Here is a 14551-nt window from a genome sequence, read left to right on the forward strand (position 1 = left end):
ACACAGACCGGCACGGCAGAGACAGACACAGACCGGCACGGCAGAGACAGGCACAGACCGGCACGGCAGAGACATACACCGACCGGCACGGCAGAGACAGACACCGACCGGCACGGCAGAGACAGACACAGACCGGCACGGCAGAGACAGAGACAGACACAGACCGGCAGAGACAGAGACAGACACAGACCGGCAGAGACAGACACAGACCGGCAGAGACAGACACAGACCGGCAGAGACAGACACAGACCGGCAGAGACAGAGACAGACACAGACCGGCAGAGACAGAGACAGACACAGACCGGCAGAGACAGAGACAGACACAGACCGGCAGAGACAGAGACAGACACAGACCGGCAGAGACAGAGACAGACACAGACCGGCAGAGACAGAGACAGACACAGACCGGCAGAGACAGAGACAGACACAGACCGGCAGAGACAGAGACAGACACAGACCGGCAGAGACAGAGACAGACACAGACCGGCAGAGACAGAGACAGACACAGACCGGCAGAGACAGAGACAGACACAGACCGGCAGAGACAGAGACAGACACAGACCGGCAGAGACAGACACAGACCGGCAGAGACAGAGACAGACACAGACCGGCAGAGACAGACACAGACACAGACCGGCAGAGACAGAGACAGACACAGACCGGCAGAGACAGAGACAGACACAGACCGGCAGAGACAGAGACAGACACAGACCGGCAGAGACAGAGACAGACACAGACCGGCAGAGACAGAGACAGACACAGACCGGCAGAGACAGAGACAGACACAGACCGGCAGAGACAGAGACAGACACAGACCGGCAGAGGCAGAGACAGACACAGACCGGCAGAGGCAGAGACAGACACAGACCGGCAGAGGCAGAGACAGACACAGACCGGCAGAGGCAGAGACAGACACAGACCGGCACGGCAGAGACAGACACAGACCGGCACGGCAGAGACAGACACAGACCGGCACGGCAGAGACAGACACAGACCGGCACGGCAGAGACAGACACAGACCGGCACGGCAGAGACATACACAGACCGGCACGGCAGAGACAGACACAGACCGGCACGGCAGAGACAGACACAGACCGGCACGGCAGAGACAGACACAGACCGGCACGGCAGAGACAGACACAGACCGGCACGGCAGAGACAGACACAGACCGGCACGGCAGAGACAGACACAGACCGGCACGGCAGAGACAGACACAGACCGGCACGGCAGAGACAGACACAGACCGGCACGGCAGAGACAGACACAGACCGGCACGGCAGAGACAGACCGGCACGGCAGAGACAGACACAGACCGGCACGGCAGAGACAGACACAGACCGACACGGCAGAGACAGACACAGACCGGCACGGCAGAGACAGACACAGACCGGCACGGCAGAGACAGACACACACCGGCACGGAAGAAACAGACCGGCACGGCAGAGACAGACACCGACCGGCACGGCAGAGACAGACACAGACACCGACCGGCACGGCAGAGACAGACACAGACACCGACCGGCACGGCAGAGACAGACACAGACACCGACCGGCACGGCAGAGACAGACACACACCGGCACGGCAGAGACAGACACACACCGGCACGGCAGAGACAGACACACACCGGCACGGCAGAGACAGACACAGACCGGCACGGCAGAGACAGACACACACCGGCACGGCAGAGACAGACACAGACCGGCAGAGACAGAGACAGACACAGACCGGCAGAGACAGAGACAGACACAGACCGGCAGAGACAGAGTCAGACACAGACCGGCAGAGACAGAGACAGACACAGACCGGCAGAGACAGAGACAGACACAGACCGGCAGAGACAGAGACAGACACAGACCGACACGGCAGAGACAGACACAGACCGGCAGAGACAGAGACAGACACAGACCGGCACGGCAGAGACAGACACAGACCGGCACGGCAGAGACAGACACAGACCGGCACGGCAGAGACATACACAGACCGGCACGGCAGAGACAGACACAGACCGGCACGGCAGAGACAGACACAGACCGGCACGGCAGAGACAGACACAGACCGGCACGGCAGAGACAGACACAGACCGGCACGGCAGAGACAGACACAGACCGGCACGGCAGAGACAGACCGGCACGGCAGAGACAGACACAGACCGGCACGGCAGAGACAGACCGGCACGGCAGAGACAGACACACGCCGGCACGGCAGAGACAGACACACGCCGGCACGGCAGAGACAGACACACGCCGGCACGGCAGAGACAGACACACACCGGCACGGCAGAGACAGACACACACCGGCACGGCAGAGACAGACACACACCGGCACGGCAGAGACAGACACACACCCGCACGGCAGAGACAGACACAGACCGGCACGGCAGAGACAGACACACACCGGCACGGCAGAGACAGACACAGACCGGCACGGCAGAGACCGACACACACCGGCACGGCAGAGACAGACACACACCGGCACGGCAGAGACAGACACAGACCGGCACGTCAGAGACAGACACAGACCGGCACGTCAGAGACAGACACAGACCGGCACGGCAGAGACAGACACAGACCGACACGGCAGAGACAGACACAGACCGGCACGGCAGAGACAGACACAGAACATCATGGCAGAGACAGACACAGACCGGCACGGCAGAGACAGACACAGACCGGCACGGCAGAGACAGACACAGACCGGCACGGCAGAGACAGACACAGACCGGCACGGCAGAGACAGACCGGCACGGCAGAGACAGACCGGCACGGCAGAGACAGACCGGCACGGCAGAGACAGACCGGCACGGCAGAGACAGACCGGCACGGCAGAGACAGACACAGACCGGCACGGCAGAGACAGACACACACCGGCACGGCAGAGACAGACCGGCACGGCAGAGACAGACCGGCACGGCAGAGACAGACACACACCGGCACGGCAGAGACAGACACACACCGGCACGGCAGAGACAGACACACACCGGCACGGCAGAGACAGACACACACCGGCACGGCAGAGACAGACACACACCGGCACGGCAGAGACAGACACACACCCGCACGGCAGAGACAGACACAGACCGGCACGGCAGAGACAGACACACACCGGCACGGCAGAGACAGACACAGACCGGCACGGCAGAGACCGACACACACCGGCACGGCAGAGACAGACACAGACCGGCACGGCAGAGACAGACACAGACCGGCACGGCAGAGACAGACACAGACCGGCACGGCAGAGACAGACACAGACCGGCACGGCAGAGACAGACCGGCACGGCAGAGACAGACACAGACCGGCACGGCAGAGACAGACACACACCGGCACGGCAGAGACAGACCGGCACGGCAGAGACAGACACACACCGGCACGGCAGAGACAGACACACACCGGCACGGCAGAGACAGACACACACCGGCACGGCAGAGACAGACACACACCGGCACGGCAGAGACAGACACACACCGGCACGGCAGAGACAGACACACACCGGCACGGCAGAGACAGACACACACCGGCACGGCAGAGACTGACACAGACCGGCACGGCAGAGACAGACACACACCGGCACGGCAGAGACAGACACAGACCGGCACGGCAGAGACCGACACACACCGGCACGGCAGAGACAGACACACACCGGCACGGCAGAGACAGACACACACCGGCACGGCAGAGACAGACACACACCGGCACGGCAGAGACAGACACACACCGGCACGGCAGAGACAGACACAGACCGGCACGTCAGAGACAGACACAGACCGGCACGGCAGAGACAGACACAGACCGGCACGGCAGAGACAGACACAGACCGACACGGCAGAGACAGACACAGACCGACACGGCAGAGACAGACACAGAACATCATGGCAGAGACAGACACAGACCGGCACGGCAGAGACAGACACAGACCGGCACGGCAGAGACAGACACAGACCGGCACGGCAGAGACAGACACAGAACGGCACGGCAGAGACAGACACAGACCGGCACGGCAGAGACAGACACAGACCGGCACGGCAGAGACAGACACAGACCGGCACGGCAGAGACAGACACAGACCGGCACGGCAGAGACAGACACAGGCCGGCACGGCAGAGACAGACACAGGCCGGCACGGCAGAGACAGACACAGGCCGGCACGGCAGAGACAGACACAGGCCGGCAGAGACAGGCACAGACCGGCACGGCAGAGACATACACAGCCCGGCACGGCAGAGACATACACAGGCCGGCACGGCAGAGACATACACAGGCCGGCACGGCAGAGACAGACACAGGCCGGCACGGCAGAGACAGACACAGGCCGGCACGGCAGAGACAGACACAGGCCGGCACGGCAGAGACAGACACAGGCCGGCACGGCAGAGACAGACACAGGCCGGCACGGCAGAGACAGACACAGGCCGGCACGGCAGAGACAGACACCGACCGGGACGGCAGAGACAGACACCGACCGGCACGGCAGAGACAGACACCGACCGGCACGGCAGAGACAGACACAGACACCGACCGGCACGGCAGAGACAGACACAGACACCGACCGGCACGGCAGAGACAGACACCGACCGGCACGGCAGAGACAGACACCGACCGGCACGGCAGAGACAGACACCGACCGGCACGGCAGAGACAGACACCGACCGGCACGGCAGAGACAGACACCGACCGGCACGGCAGAGACAGACACCGACCGGCACGGCAGAGACAGACACAGACCGGCACGGCAGAGACAGACACAGACCGGCACGGCAGAGACAGACACAGACCGGCACGGCAGAGACAGACACAGACCGGCACGGCAGAGACAGACACAGACCGGCACGGCAGAGACAGACACAGACCGGCACGGCAGAGACAGACACAGGCACAGGCACCGCAGCGACCGACACAGGCACATGCACAGCAGAGATAGACACCGATACAGACAGGCACGGCAGACACAGACACAGACAGGCACGGCAGAGACAGGCACGGCAAAAAAAAACACAGACCGGCAGAGACAGACACAGACCGGCACTAGAGAGAGAGACACAGACCGGCACGACAGAGACAGACAGAGACACAGACCGGCACGGGAGAGACAGACAGACACAGACCGGCACGGGAGAGACAGACAGACACAGACCGGCACGGGAGAGACAGACAGACACAGACCGGCACGGGAGAGACAGACAGACACAGACCGGCACGGGAGAGACAGACAGACACAGACCGGCACGGGAGAGACAGACCCAGACCGGCACGGGAGAGACAGACCCAGAACGGCACGGCAGAGACAGACACAGGCCGGCAGAGACAGGCACAGACCGGCACGGCAGAGACAGGCACAGACCGGCACGGCAGAGACATGCACCGACCGGCACGGCAGAGACAGACACCGACCGGCACGGCAGAGACAGACACCGACCGGCACGGCAGAGACAGACACCGACCGGCACGGCAGAGACAGACACCGACCGGCACGGCAGAGACAGACACCGACCGGCACGGCAGAGACAGACACCGACCGGCACGGCAGAGACAGACACCGACCGGCACGGCAGAGACAGACACCGACCGGCACGGCAGAGACAGACACCGACCGGCACGGCAGAGACAGACACCGACCGGCACGGCAGAGACAGACACCGACCGGCACGGCAGAGACAGACACCGACCGGCACGGCAGAGACAGACACCGACCGGCACGGCAGAGACAGACACCGACCGGCACGGCAGAGACAGACACCGACCGGCACGGCAGAGACAGACACCGACCGGCACGGCAGAGACAGACACCGACCGGCACGGCAGAGACAGACACCGACCGGCACGGCAGAGACAGACACAGACACCGACCGGCACGGCAGAGACAGACACAGACACCGACCGGCATGGCAGAGACAGACACAGACACAGACCGGCACGGCAGAGACAGACACAGACCGGCACGGCAGAGACAGACACAGACCGGCACGGCAGAGACAGACACAGACCGGCACGGCAGAGACAGACACAGACACAGGCACGGCAGAGACAGACACAGACCGGCACGGCAGAGACAGACACAGACACAGACACAGGCACATGCACAGCAGAGATAGACACCGATACAGACAGGCACGGCAGACACAGACACAGACAGGCACGGCAGAGACAGGCACGGCAGAGACAGGCACGGCAAAAAAAAACACAAACCGGCAGAGACAGACACAGACCGGCACTAGAGAGAGAGACACAGACCGGCACGACAGAGACAGACAGAGACACAGACCGGCACGGGAGAGACAGACAGACACAGACCGGCACGGGAGAGACAGACAGACACAGACCGGCACGGGAGAGACAGGCACAGAACGGCACGGGAGAGACAGGCACAGACCGGCACGGGAGAGACAGACACAGACACAGACCTGCATGGGAGAGACAGACACAGACACAGACCTGCATGGAAGAGACAGACACAGACCGGCACGGCAGACACAGACACAGACCGGCACGGGAGCGACAGATACAGACACAGACCGGCACGGGAGCGACAGATACAGACACAGACCGGCACGGCAGAGACAGACACCGACCGGCACGGCAGAGACAGACACCGACCGGCACGGCAGAGACAGACACCGACCGGCACGGCAGAGACAGACACAGACCGGCACGGCAGAGACAGACACTGACCGGCACGGCAGAGACAGACACAGACCGGCACGGCAGAGACAGACACAGACCGCCACGGCAGAGACAGACACAGATCGGCACGGCAGAGACAGACACAGACCGGCAGAGACAGACACAGACCGGCAGAGACAGACACAGACCGGCACGGCAGAGACAGACACAGACCGGCACGGCAGAGACAGACACAGACCGGCACGGCAGAGACAGACACAGACCGGCACGGCAGAGACAGACACAGACCGGCACGGCAGAGACAGACACAGACCGGCACGGCAGAGACAGACACAGACCGGCACGGCAGAGACAGACACAGACCGGCACGGCAGAGACAGACACAGACCGGCACGGCAGAGACAGACACAGACCGGCACGGCAGAGACAGACACAGACCGGCACGGCAGAGACAGACACAGACCGGCACGGCAGAGACAGACACAGACCGGCACGGCAGAGACAGACACAGACCGGCACGGCAGAGACAGACACAGACCGGCACGGCAGAGACAGACACAGACCGGCACGGCAGAGACAGACACAGACCGGCACGGCAGAGACAGACACAGACCGGCACGGCAGAGACAGACACAGACCGGCACGGCAGAGACAGACACAGACCGGCACGGCAGAGACAGACACAGACCGGCACGGCAGAGACAGACACAGACCGGCACGGCAGAGACAGACACAGACCGGCACGGCAGAGACAGACACAGACCGGCACGGCAGAGACAGACACAGACCAGCACGGCAGAGACAGACACAGACCGGCACGGCAGAGACAGACACAGACCGGCACGGCAGAGACAGACACAGACCGGCACGGCAGAGAACGACACCGACCGGCACGGCAGAGACCGACACAGGCCGGCACGGCAGAGACAGGCACAGACAGGCACGACAGAGACAGGCACAGACAGGCACAGACCGGCACGGCAGAGACAGGCACAGACCTCCATGGCAGAGACAGACACAGACACAGACCGGCAAGGCAGAGACAGACACAGACCGGCACGGCAGAGACAGACACAGACCTCCATGGCAGAGACAGACACAGACACAGACCGGCAAGGCAGAGACAGACACAGACCGGCACGGCAGAGACAGACACAGACCGGCACGGCAGAGACAGACACAGACCGGCGCGGCAGAGACAGTCACAGACCGGCGCGGCAGAGACAGGCACAGACCGGCACGGCAGAGACAGACACAGACCAGCACGGCAGAGACAGACACAGACCTCCATGGCAGAGACAGACACAGACACAGACCGGCAAGGCAGAGACAGACACAGACCGGCACGGCAGAGACAGACACAGACCGGCACGGCAGAGACAGACACAGACCGGCACGGCAGAGACAGACACAGACCGGCACGGCAGAGACAGACACAGACCTGCACGGCAGAGACAGAGACAGACACAGACCGGCACGGCAGAGACAGACACAGACCGGCACGGCAGAGACAGACACAGACCGGCACGGCAGAGACAGACACAGACCGGCACGGCAGAGACAGACACAGACCGGCACGGCAGAGACAGGCACAGACCGGCACGGCAGAGACATACACCGACCGGCACGGCAGAGACAGACACCGACCGGCACGGCAGAGACAGACACCGACCGGCACAGCAGACACAGACACAGACCGGCACGGCAGAGACAGAGACAGAGACAGACCGGCACGGCAGAGACAGACAGACACAGACCGGCACGGCAGAGACAGACAGACACAGACCGGCACGGCAGAGACAGAGACAGACACAGACCGGCAGAGACAGAGACAGACACAGACCGGCAGAGACAGACACAGACCGGCAGAGACAGAGACAGACACAGACCGGCAGAGACAGAGACAGACACAGACCGGCAGAGACAGAGACAGACACAGACCGGCAGAGACAGAGACAGACACAGACCGGCAGAGACAGAGACAGACACAGACCGGCAGAGACAGAGACAGACACAGACCGGCAGAGACAGAGACAGACACAGACCGGCAGAGACAGAGACAGACACAGACCGGCAGAGACAGAGACAGACACAGACCGGCAGAGACAGAGACAGACACAGACCGGCAGAGACAGAGACAGACACAGACCGGCAGAGACAGAGACAGACACAGACCGGCAGAGACAGAGACAGACACAGACCGGCAGAGACAGAGACAGACACAGACCGGCAGAGACAGAGACAGACACAGACCGGCAGAGACAGAGACAGACACAGACCGGCAGAGACAGAGACAGACACAGACCGGCAGAGACAGAGACAGACACAGACCGGCAGAGACAGAGACAGAGACAGACACAGACCGGCAGAGACAGAGACAGACACAGACCGGCAGAGACAGAGACAGACACAGACCGGCAGAGACAGAGACAGACACAGACCGGCAGAGACAGAGACAGACACAGACCGGCAGAGACAGAGACAGACACAGACCGGCAGAGACAGAGACAGACACAGACCGGCACGGCAGAGACAGACACAGACCGGCACGGCAGAGACAGACACAGACCGGCACGGCAGAGACAGACACAGACCGGCACGGCAGAGACATACACAGACCGGCACGGCAGAGACAGACACAGACCGGCACGGCAGAGACAGACACAGACCGGCACGGCAGAGACAGACACAGACCGGCACGGCAGAGACAGACACAGATCGGCACGGCAGAGACAGACACAGACCGGCACGACAGAGACAGACACAGACCGGCACGGCAGAGACAGACACAGACCGGCACGGCAGAGACAGACCGGCACGGCAGAGACAGACCGGCACGGCAGAGACAGACCGGCACGGCAGAGACAGACCGGCACGGCAGAGACAGATCGGCACGGCAGAGACAGACACAGACCGGCACGGCAGAGACAGACACAGACCGGCACGGCAGACACAGACACACACCGGCACGGCAGAGACAGACCGGCACGGCAGAGACAGACACACACCGGCACGGCAGAGACAGACACACACCGGCACGGCAGAGACAGACACACACCCGCACGGCAGAGACAGACACAGACCGGCACGGCAGAGACAGACACACACCGGCACGGCAGAGACAGACACAGACCGGCAGAGACAGAGACAGACACAGACCGGCAGAGACAGAGACAGACACAGACCGGCAGAGACAGAGTCAGACACAGACCGGCAGAGACAGAGACAGACACAGACCGGCAGAGACAGAGACAGACACAGGCCGGCAGAGACAGGCACAGACCGGCACGGCAGAGACAGGCACAGACCGGCACGGCAGAGACATACACCGACCGGCACGGCAGAGACAGACACCGACCGGCACGGCAGAGACAGACACCGACCGGCACGGCAGAGACAGACACCGACCGGCACGGCAGAGACAGACACCGACCGGCACGGCAGAGACAGACACCGACCGGCACGGCAGAGACAGACACCGACCGGCACGGCAGAGACAGACACCGACCGGCACGGCAGAGACAGACACCGACCGGCACGGCAGAGACAGACACCGACCGGCACGGCAGAGACAGACACCGACCGGCACGGCAGAGACAGACACCGACCGGCACGGCAGAGACAGACACCGACCGGCACGGCAGAGACAGACACCGACCGGCACGGCAGAGACAGACACCGACCGGCACGGCAGAGACAGACACTGACCGGCATGGCAGAGACAGACACAGACACCGACCGGCATGGCAGAGACAGACACAGACACAGACCGGCACGGCAGAGACAGACACAGACCGGCACGGCAGAGACAGACACAGACCGGCACGGCAGAGACAGACACAGACCGGCACGGCAGAGACAGACACCGACCGGCACAGCAGACACAGACACAGACCGGCACGGCAGAGACAGAGACAGAGACAGACCGGCACGGCAGAGACAGACAGACACAGACCGGCACGGCAGAGACAGACACAGACACAGGCACGGCAGAGACAGACACAGACCGGCACGGCAGAGACAGACACAGACACAGACACAGGCACATGCACAGCAGAGATAGACACCGATACAGACAGGCACGGCAGACACAGACACAGACAGGCACGGCAGAGACAGGCACGGCAGAGACAGGCACGGCAAAAAAAAACACAGACCGGCAGAGACAGACACAGACCGGCACGAGAGAGAGAGAGACACAGACCGGCACGACAGAGACAGACAGAGACACAGACCGGCACGGGAGAGACAGACAGACACAGACCGGCACGGGAGAGACAGACAGACACAGACCGGCACGGGAGAGACAGGCACAGACCGGCACGGGAGAGACAGGCACAGACCGGCACAGGAGAGACAGACACAGACACAGACCTGCATGGGAGAGACAGACACAGACACAGACCTGCATGGGAGAGACAGACACAGACCGGCACGGCAGACACAGACACAGACCGGCACGGGAGCGACAGATACAGACACAGACCGGCACGGGAGCGACAGATACAGACACAGACCGGCACGGCAGAGACAGACAGACACAGACACAGACACGGACTCGCAGTTCTGGAATTCCAGATTAATTTCCTTGAGGAGTCCAATTTAAGCAAGGATGGAATCTCGGTGGGAAGATAAACCAGGAATGTTACATTTTAGACCCACAGGGTCTTTTTGATATTTCTAAATTACGAATCAGGTTTTCCATCGACATTTAGGTTGTGAACGTTAACTATTCACCAGAAGAGGGAAAGTAGATAATTGTACATCGTCACGGTACATCGTATATACATATTTGTACACAATTGTACATCGTACCCTTGTTACACCTCTTCATTTACCGGTCACATTGGATATACAAGATAATTATAAACACTTTGTAACTGACAGTGATTTGTAGTTAAAATGAAGAAAGAGGTTTAATCATCGTTGTGGGAAGTTTAGTGATGACGTGAAATAAAACAATGTGGTGAATGAAACAAAACGAGTGAAAAACACCTCATTAAATGAACAATCAAATACCTCATCGCACATTAAATATAAACTCGTTTAACTTTCCTGCTTTCCCATCATCACACATCAACGAACAGGAAATTATTTTATCTTTAAATGAACGTTTTATAGATATTTCTCAGTATTATTAATAAAATGACTCTCAGAACAAACCTCTTTCGATCAGACGACGTGAAGCTTCGTCACAGGAACAGTTACAGTCCGAGGTTTGGAAGATCAACCGGAAATGCTTTGTTGTCCCGGTTAAAATCTTCTTCTTCTTCGTTTTGGGATTTCTGTAGTTTTCAGAGCCGTCGTGAGGATCTATATACGCTACGTACCTAAATACCTCGGATATGGATGCTGGAGGTTCATAGCCGGTGTTGTCAATAAACGCGTACGTATTATGTTGAAAACCTGATTATGCCTTGGCTCGAGAATCCTAAGCGCAGTGGAGACAGCCATCTTCCGGATGCGGAAGTATGCATAACAAATTAAAAACGTTCATTAGGAGTTTCTGTCACCCGTCTTTGTTTGATTCACAATCTCATGCACCTCCAATGTATTATTAAAATACTTTAAGACCAACATCGGCCCGCACGGGCCTGGTTATCCTCAACGAAAATCGAAACCAAACACGGGAACCAATGAGATTCGAGCATTTGAAAAAATATTTCAAACACCCAATCACTCAATGGAGGCCGCCATCTTCCGGATGCGGAACTATGCATAAAAAAATTGCAAAAAAGTTCAATAAGAGTTTGTTTTACCCATCTTTGTTTGATTCACCATCTTATGCACCTCTAATTTGTAAATAAAATACATTAAGATATTATAACACCTTTTTCTTCTTCTTCTTTAAAAGGCCGCTTTCGACTTGCTCACCAAATCTATTCATCCCCCAAAAAAAATCCATCTCCTATAGTGCCTTTTTTCTACATTCCCTAAACTCTCCTGCACTCCATCCTCCATCCTCCATCCTCCATCCTCCATCATCCATCCAGCGTCCTTAAACGTATTTTTAACTCGAAGGTCACAAGAAACTCATTTTGCAATGAATGTTCGTTTCCCATTAATCGTACACTTTCTAAAATCCAATCTCACCCCTCCCCTCCAACTCTTCCCCATAACCCCTCCCCTCTAAATCTTCCCCATCACCCCTCCCCTCCAAATCTTCCCCATCACCCATCCCTTTCAAATCTTCCCCCTTTCCCCTCCCCTCCTAATCCTCCCCATCACCCATCCCTTTCAAATCTCCCCCCTTGTCCCCTCCCTCCTCCACCCCTCCCCTCCAAGACTCCCCCTCGCCCCTTCCCTCCTAGACTCCTCCCTCACTCCTCCCCTCCAAATCTCCCCCATATCCCATCCCTTTCAAATCCCTCCCCTTGTCCCTTCCCTCCCAAACTACCCCCTCGCCCCTCCCCTTCAAATCTCCCCACCCTCATTTCTTCTCAATTTCCCTCCTCTCACTCCCCCTCCTCAAAGCGTCCTCCCCGCTTCTTCCCCCTTCCAACTCTCACCTCCATCTCCCCCAACCTTCTGCCTCGCTCTTCCCCCTCCTCAAATAACACCTCATTGTGCCTCACCCAATCACCATCAAACCTTTTGTCCACCCCATCCTTCCCTTTCTCCGAGATATTCTGAAATCTCTGACACACCTTCAACAGCTCTCCCTACCTCTTCCACCTCTTCCACATCTTACCCTACCCCTCCTCCCCCCTGTTCTGTATCCGATGCTCCCCCGTCCTCTTCATTAACGGTATGGACCTCAAACATCCGGGGCCTTCGTTCAAACTTAACTGATCTCTCCATACAGGTTGCTTCTGTCAAACCAGACGTGATCTGCTTAACAGAAACTTTCCTCCTTCATGATGTCTCTGATTCCTTAGTATCTCTCCCGGGTTAATCCCTCCTCTGGTATGATAGACCTGAGCCTCGTCCTGGAGGTGGGGTTGCTATCTTTATCAAAAACTCTCTGCCTCACTCGCCCTGCACTGCACTCTCTCCACCTCACCCCCAGGAATACCTCTGGCTACGGCTTCCCCTTCGCTCCCACCTCTTGTTCATATGTGTGTTGTACCGTCCACCAAACAGTGATGACTCCATCTACATCTCGCTGTCTGATAATATGGACCAACTTCTATCTACTCATCCCAACTCTCTCTTCCTCATATGTGGTGATTTCAATTGTCACCATGCCAGTTGGCTGGGTGTGGGTACCTCTCTCACCAGCCATGGCTCCTCAGCAAAGGACTTCTGCGACTCACTGGGACTGACACAATCTGTCAATTTCCCGACCCGGATCTCAGTCAACGGACCATCTTCTCTTCTGGACTTGGTTATGACTAACTTCCCTGAAAATGTCTGCTGCTCTGCTTCTGCTCCAATCGGATCATCTGATCATGTCCTTGTTAAAGTGGACATCTCTCTGACCATTCTCAGGGAGCCTGCTCAGCGTCGACGAGTCTGGCATTTCATTCAGGCCAACTGCCACGGTCTTCAAGCAGCCATCAATCATCTGGACTGGTCTCCCATCTCTTCCACCTCTGACATCAACTCATCCTGGGAATTCTTCCAAAGTAAATTGCTCTCTCTCATGCACAGATTTATCCCATCTCGTCTTCAGTTGTCATACCCTTCCTCCCGTCCATGGTACACGGAATCTTGTGGTGAGGCTGTTGCCCAGAAACAACTTGCCTTCATCTCCTGGAAAGCAAATCCAACGGAAGGAAATCTCATTTCCTTTCACAAAGCCCGAAACAAGTGTGTGTCCACCCTCAGGAGAGCCAGGAAACAATATATCTCCGTTCTCAAGACCGAACTCTCTTATCTGTCTCCCTCTTCCAAATGCTGGTGGCGTCTGGTCAAATCTGTTTCTGGTGTTTGTTCCCCCTCCATCCCCTCCCTTACCTCAAACGGCTACACAGCTGACTCCGCACGTG

The 14551-nt window shown here is 58.8% G+C and overlaps 1 protein-coding gene across 1 annotated transcript in view; it reads right to left on the bottom strand.

The window, feature by feature from the left end:
• LOC137427864 (uncharacterized) overlaps positions 1-12041 on the bottom strand; it is a 182361-nt gene extending 170320 nt beyond the window's left edge. Inside the window, exon 1 of the mRNA XM_078777257.1 lies at positions 11784-12041. The gene's annotated coding sequence lies outside the window, so the exon portion shown is untranslated. The remainder of the gene's footprint in view (positions 1-11783) is intronic.
• Between the last annotated feature and the right edge of the window lie 2510 nt (positions 12042-14551).

Source organism: Myxine glutinosa, chromosome 5, assembly GCF_964187855.1.
Source record: "Myxine glutinosa chromosome 5, kmMyxGlut1.1, whole genome shotgun sequence".
Taxonomy (NCBI): Eukaryota; Metazoa; Chordata; class Myxini; order Myxiniformes; family Myxinidae; genus Myxine; species Myxine glutinosa.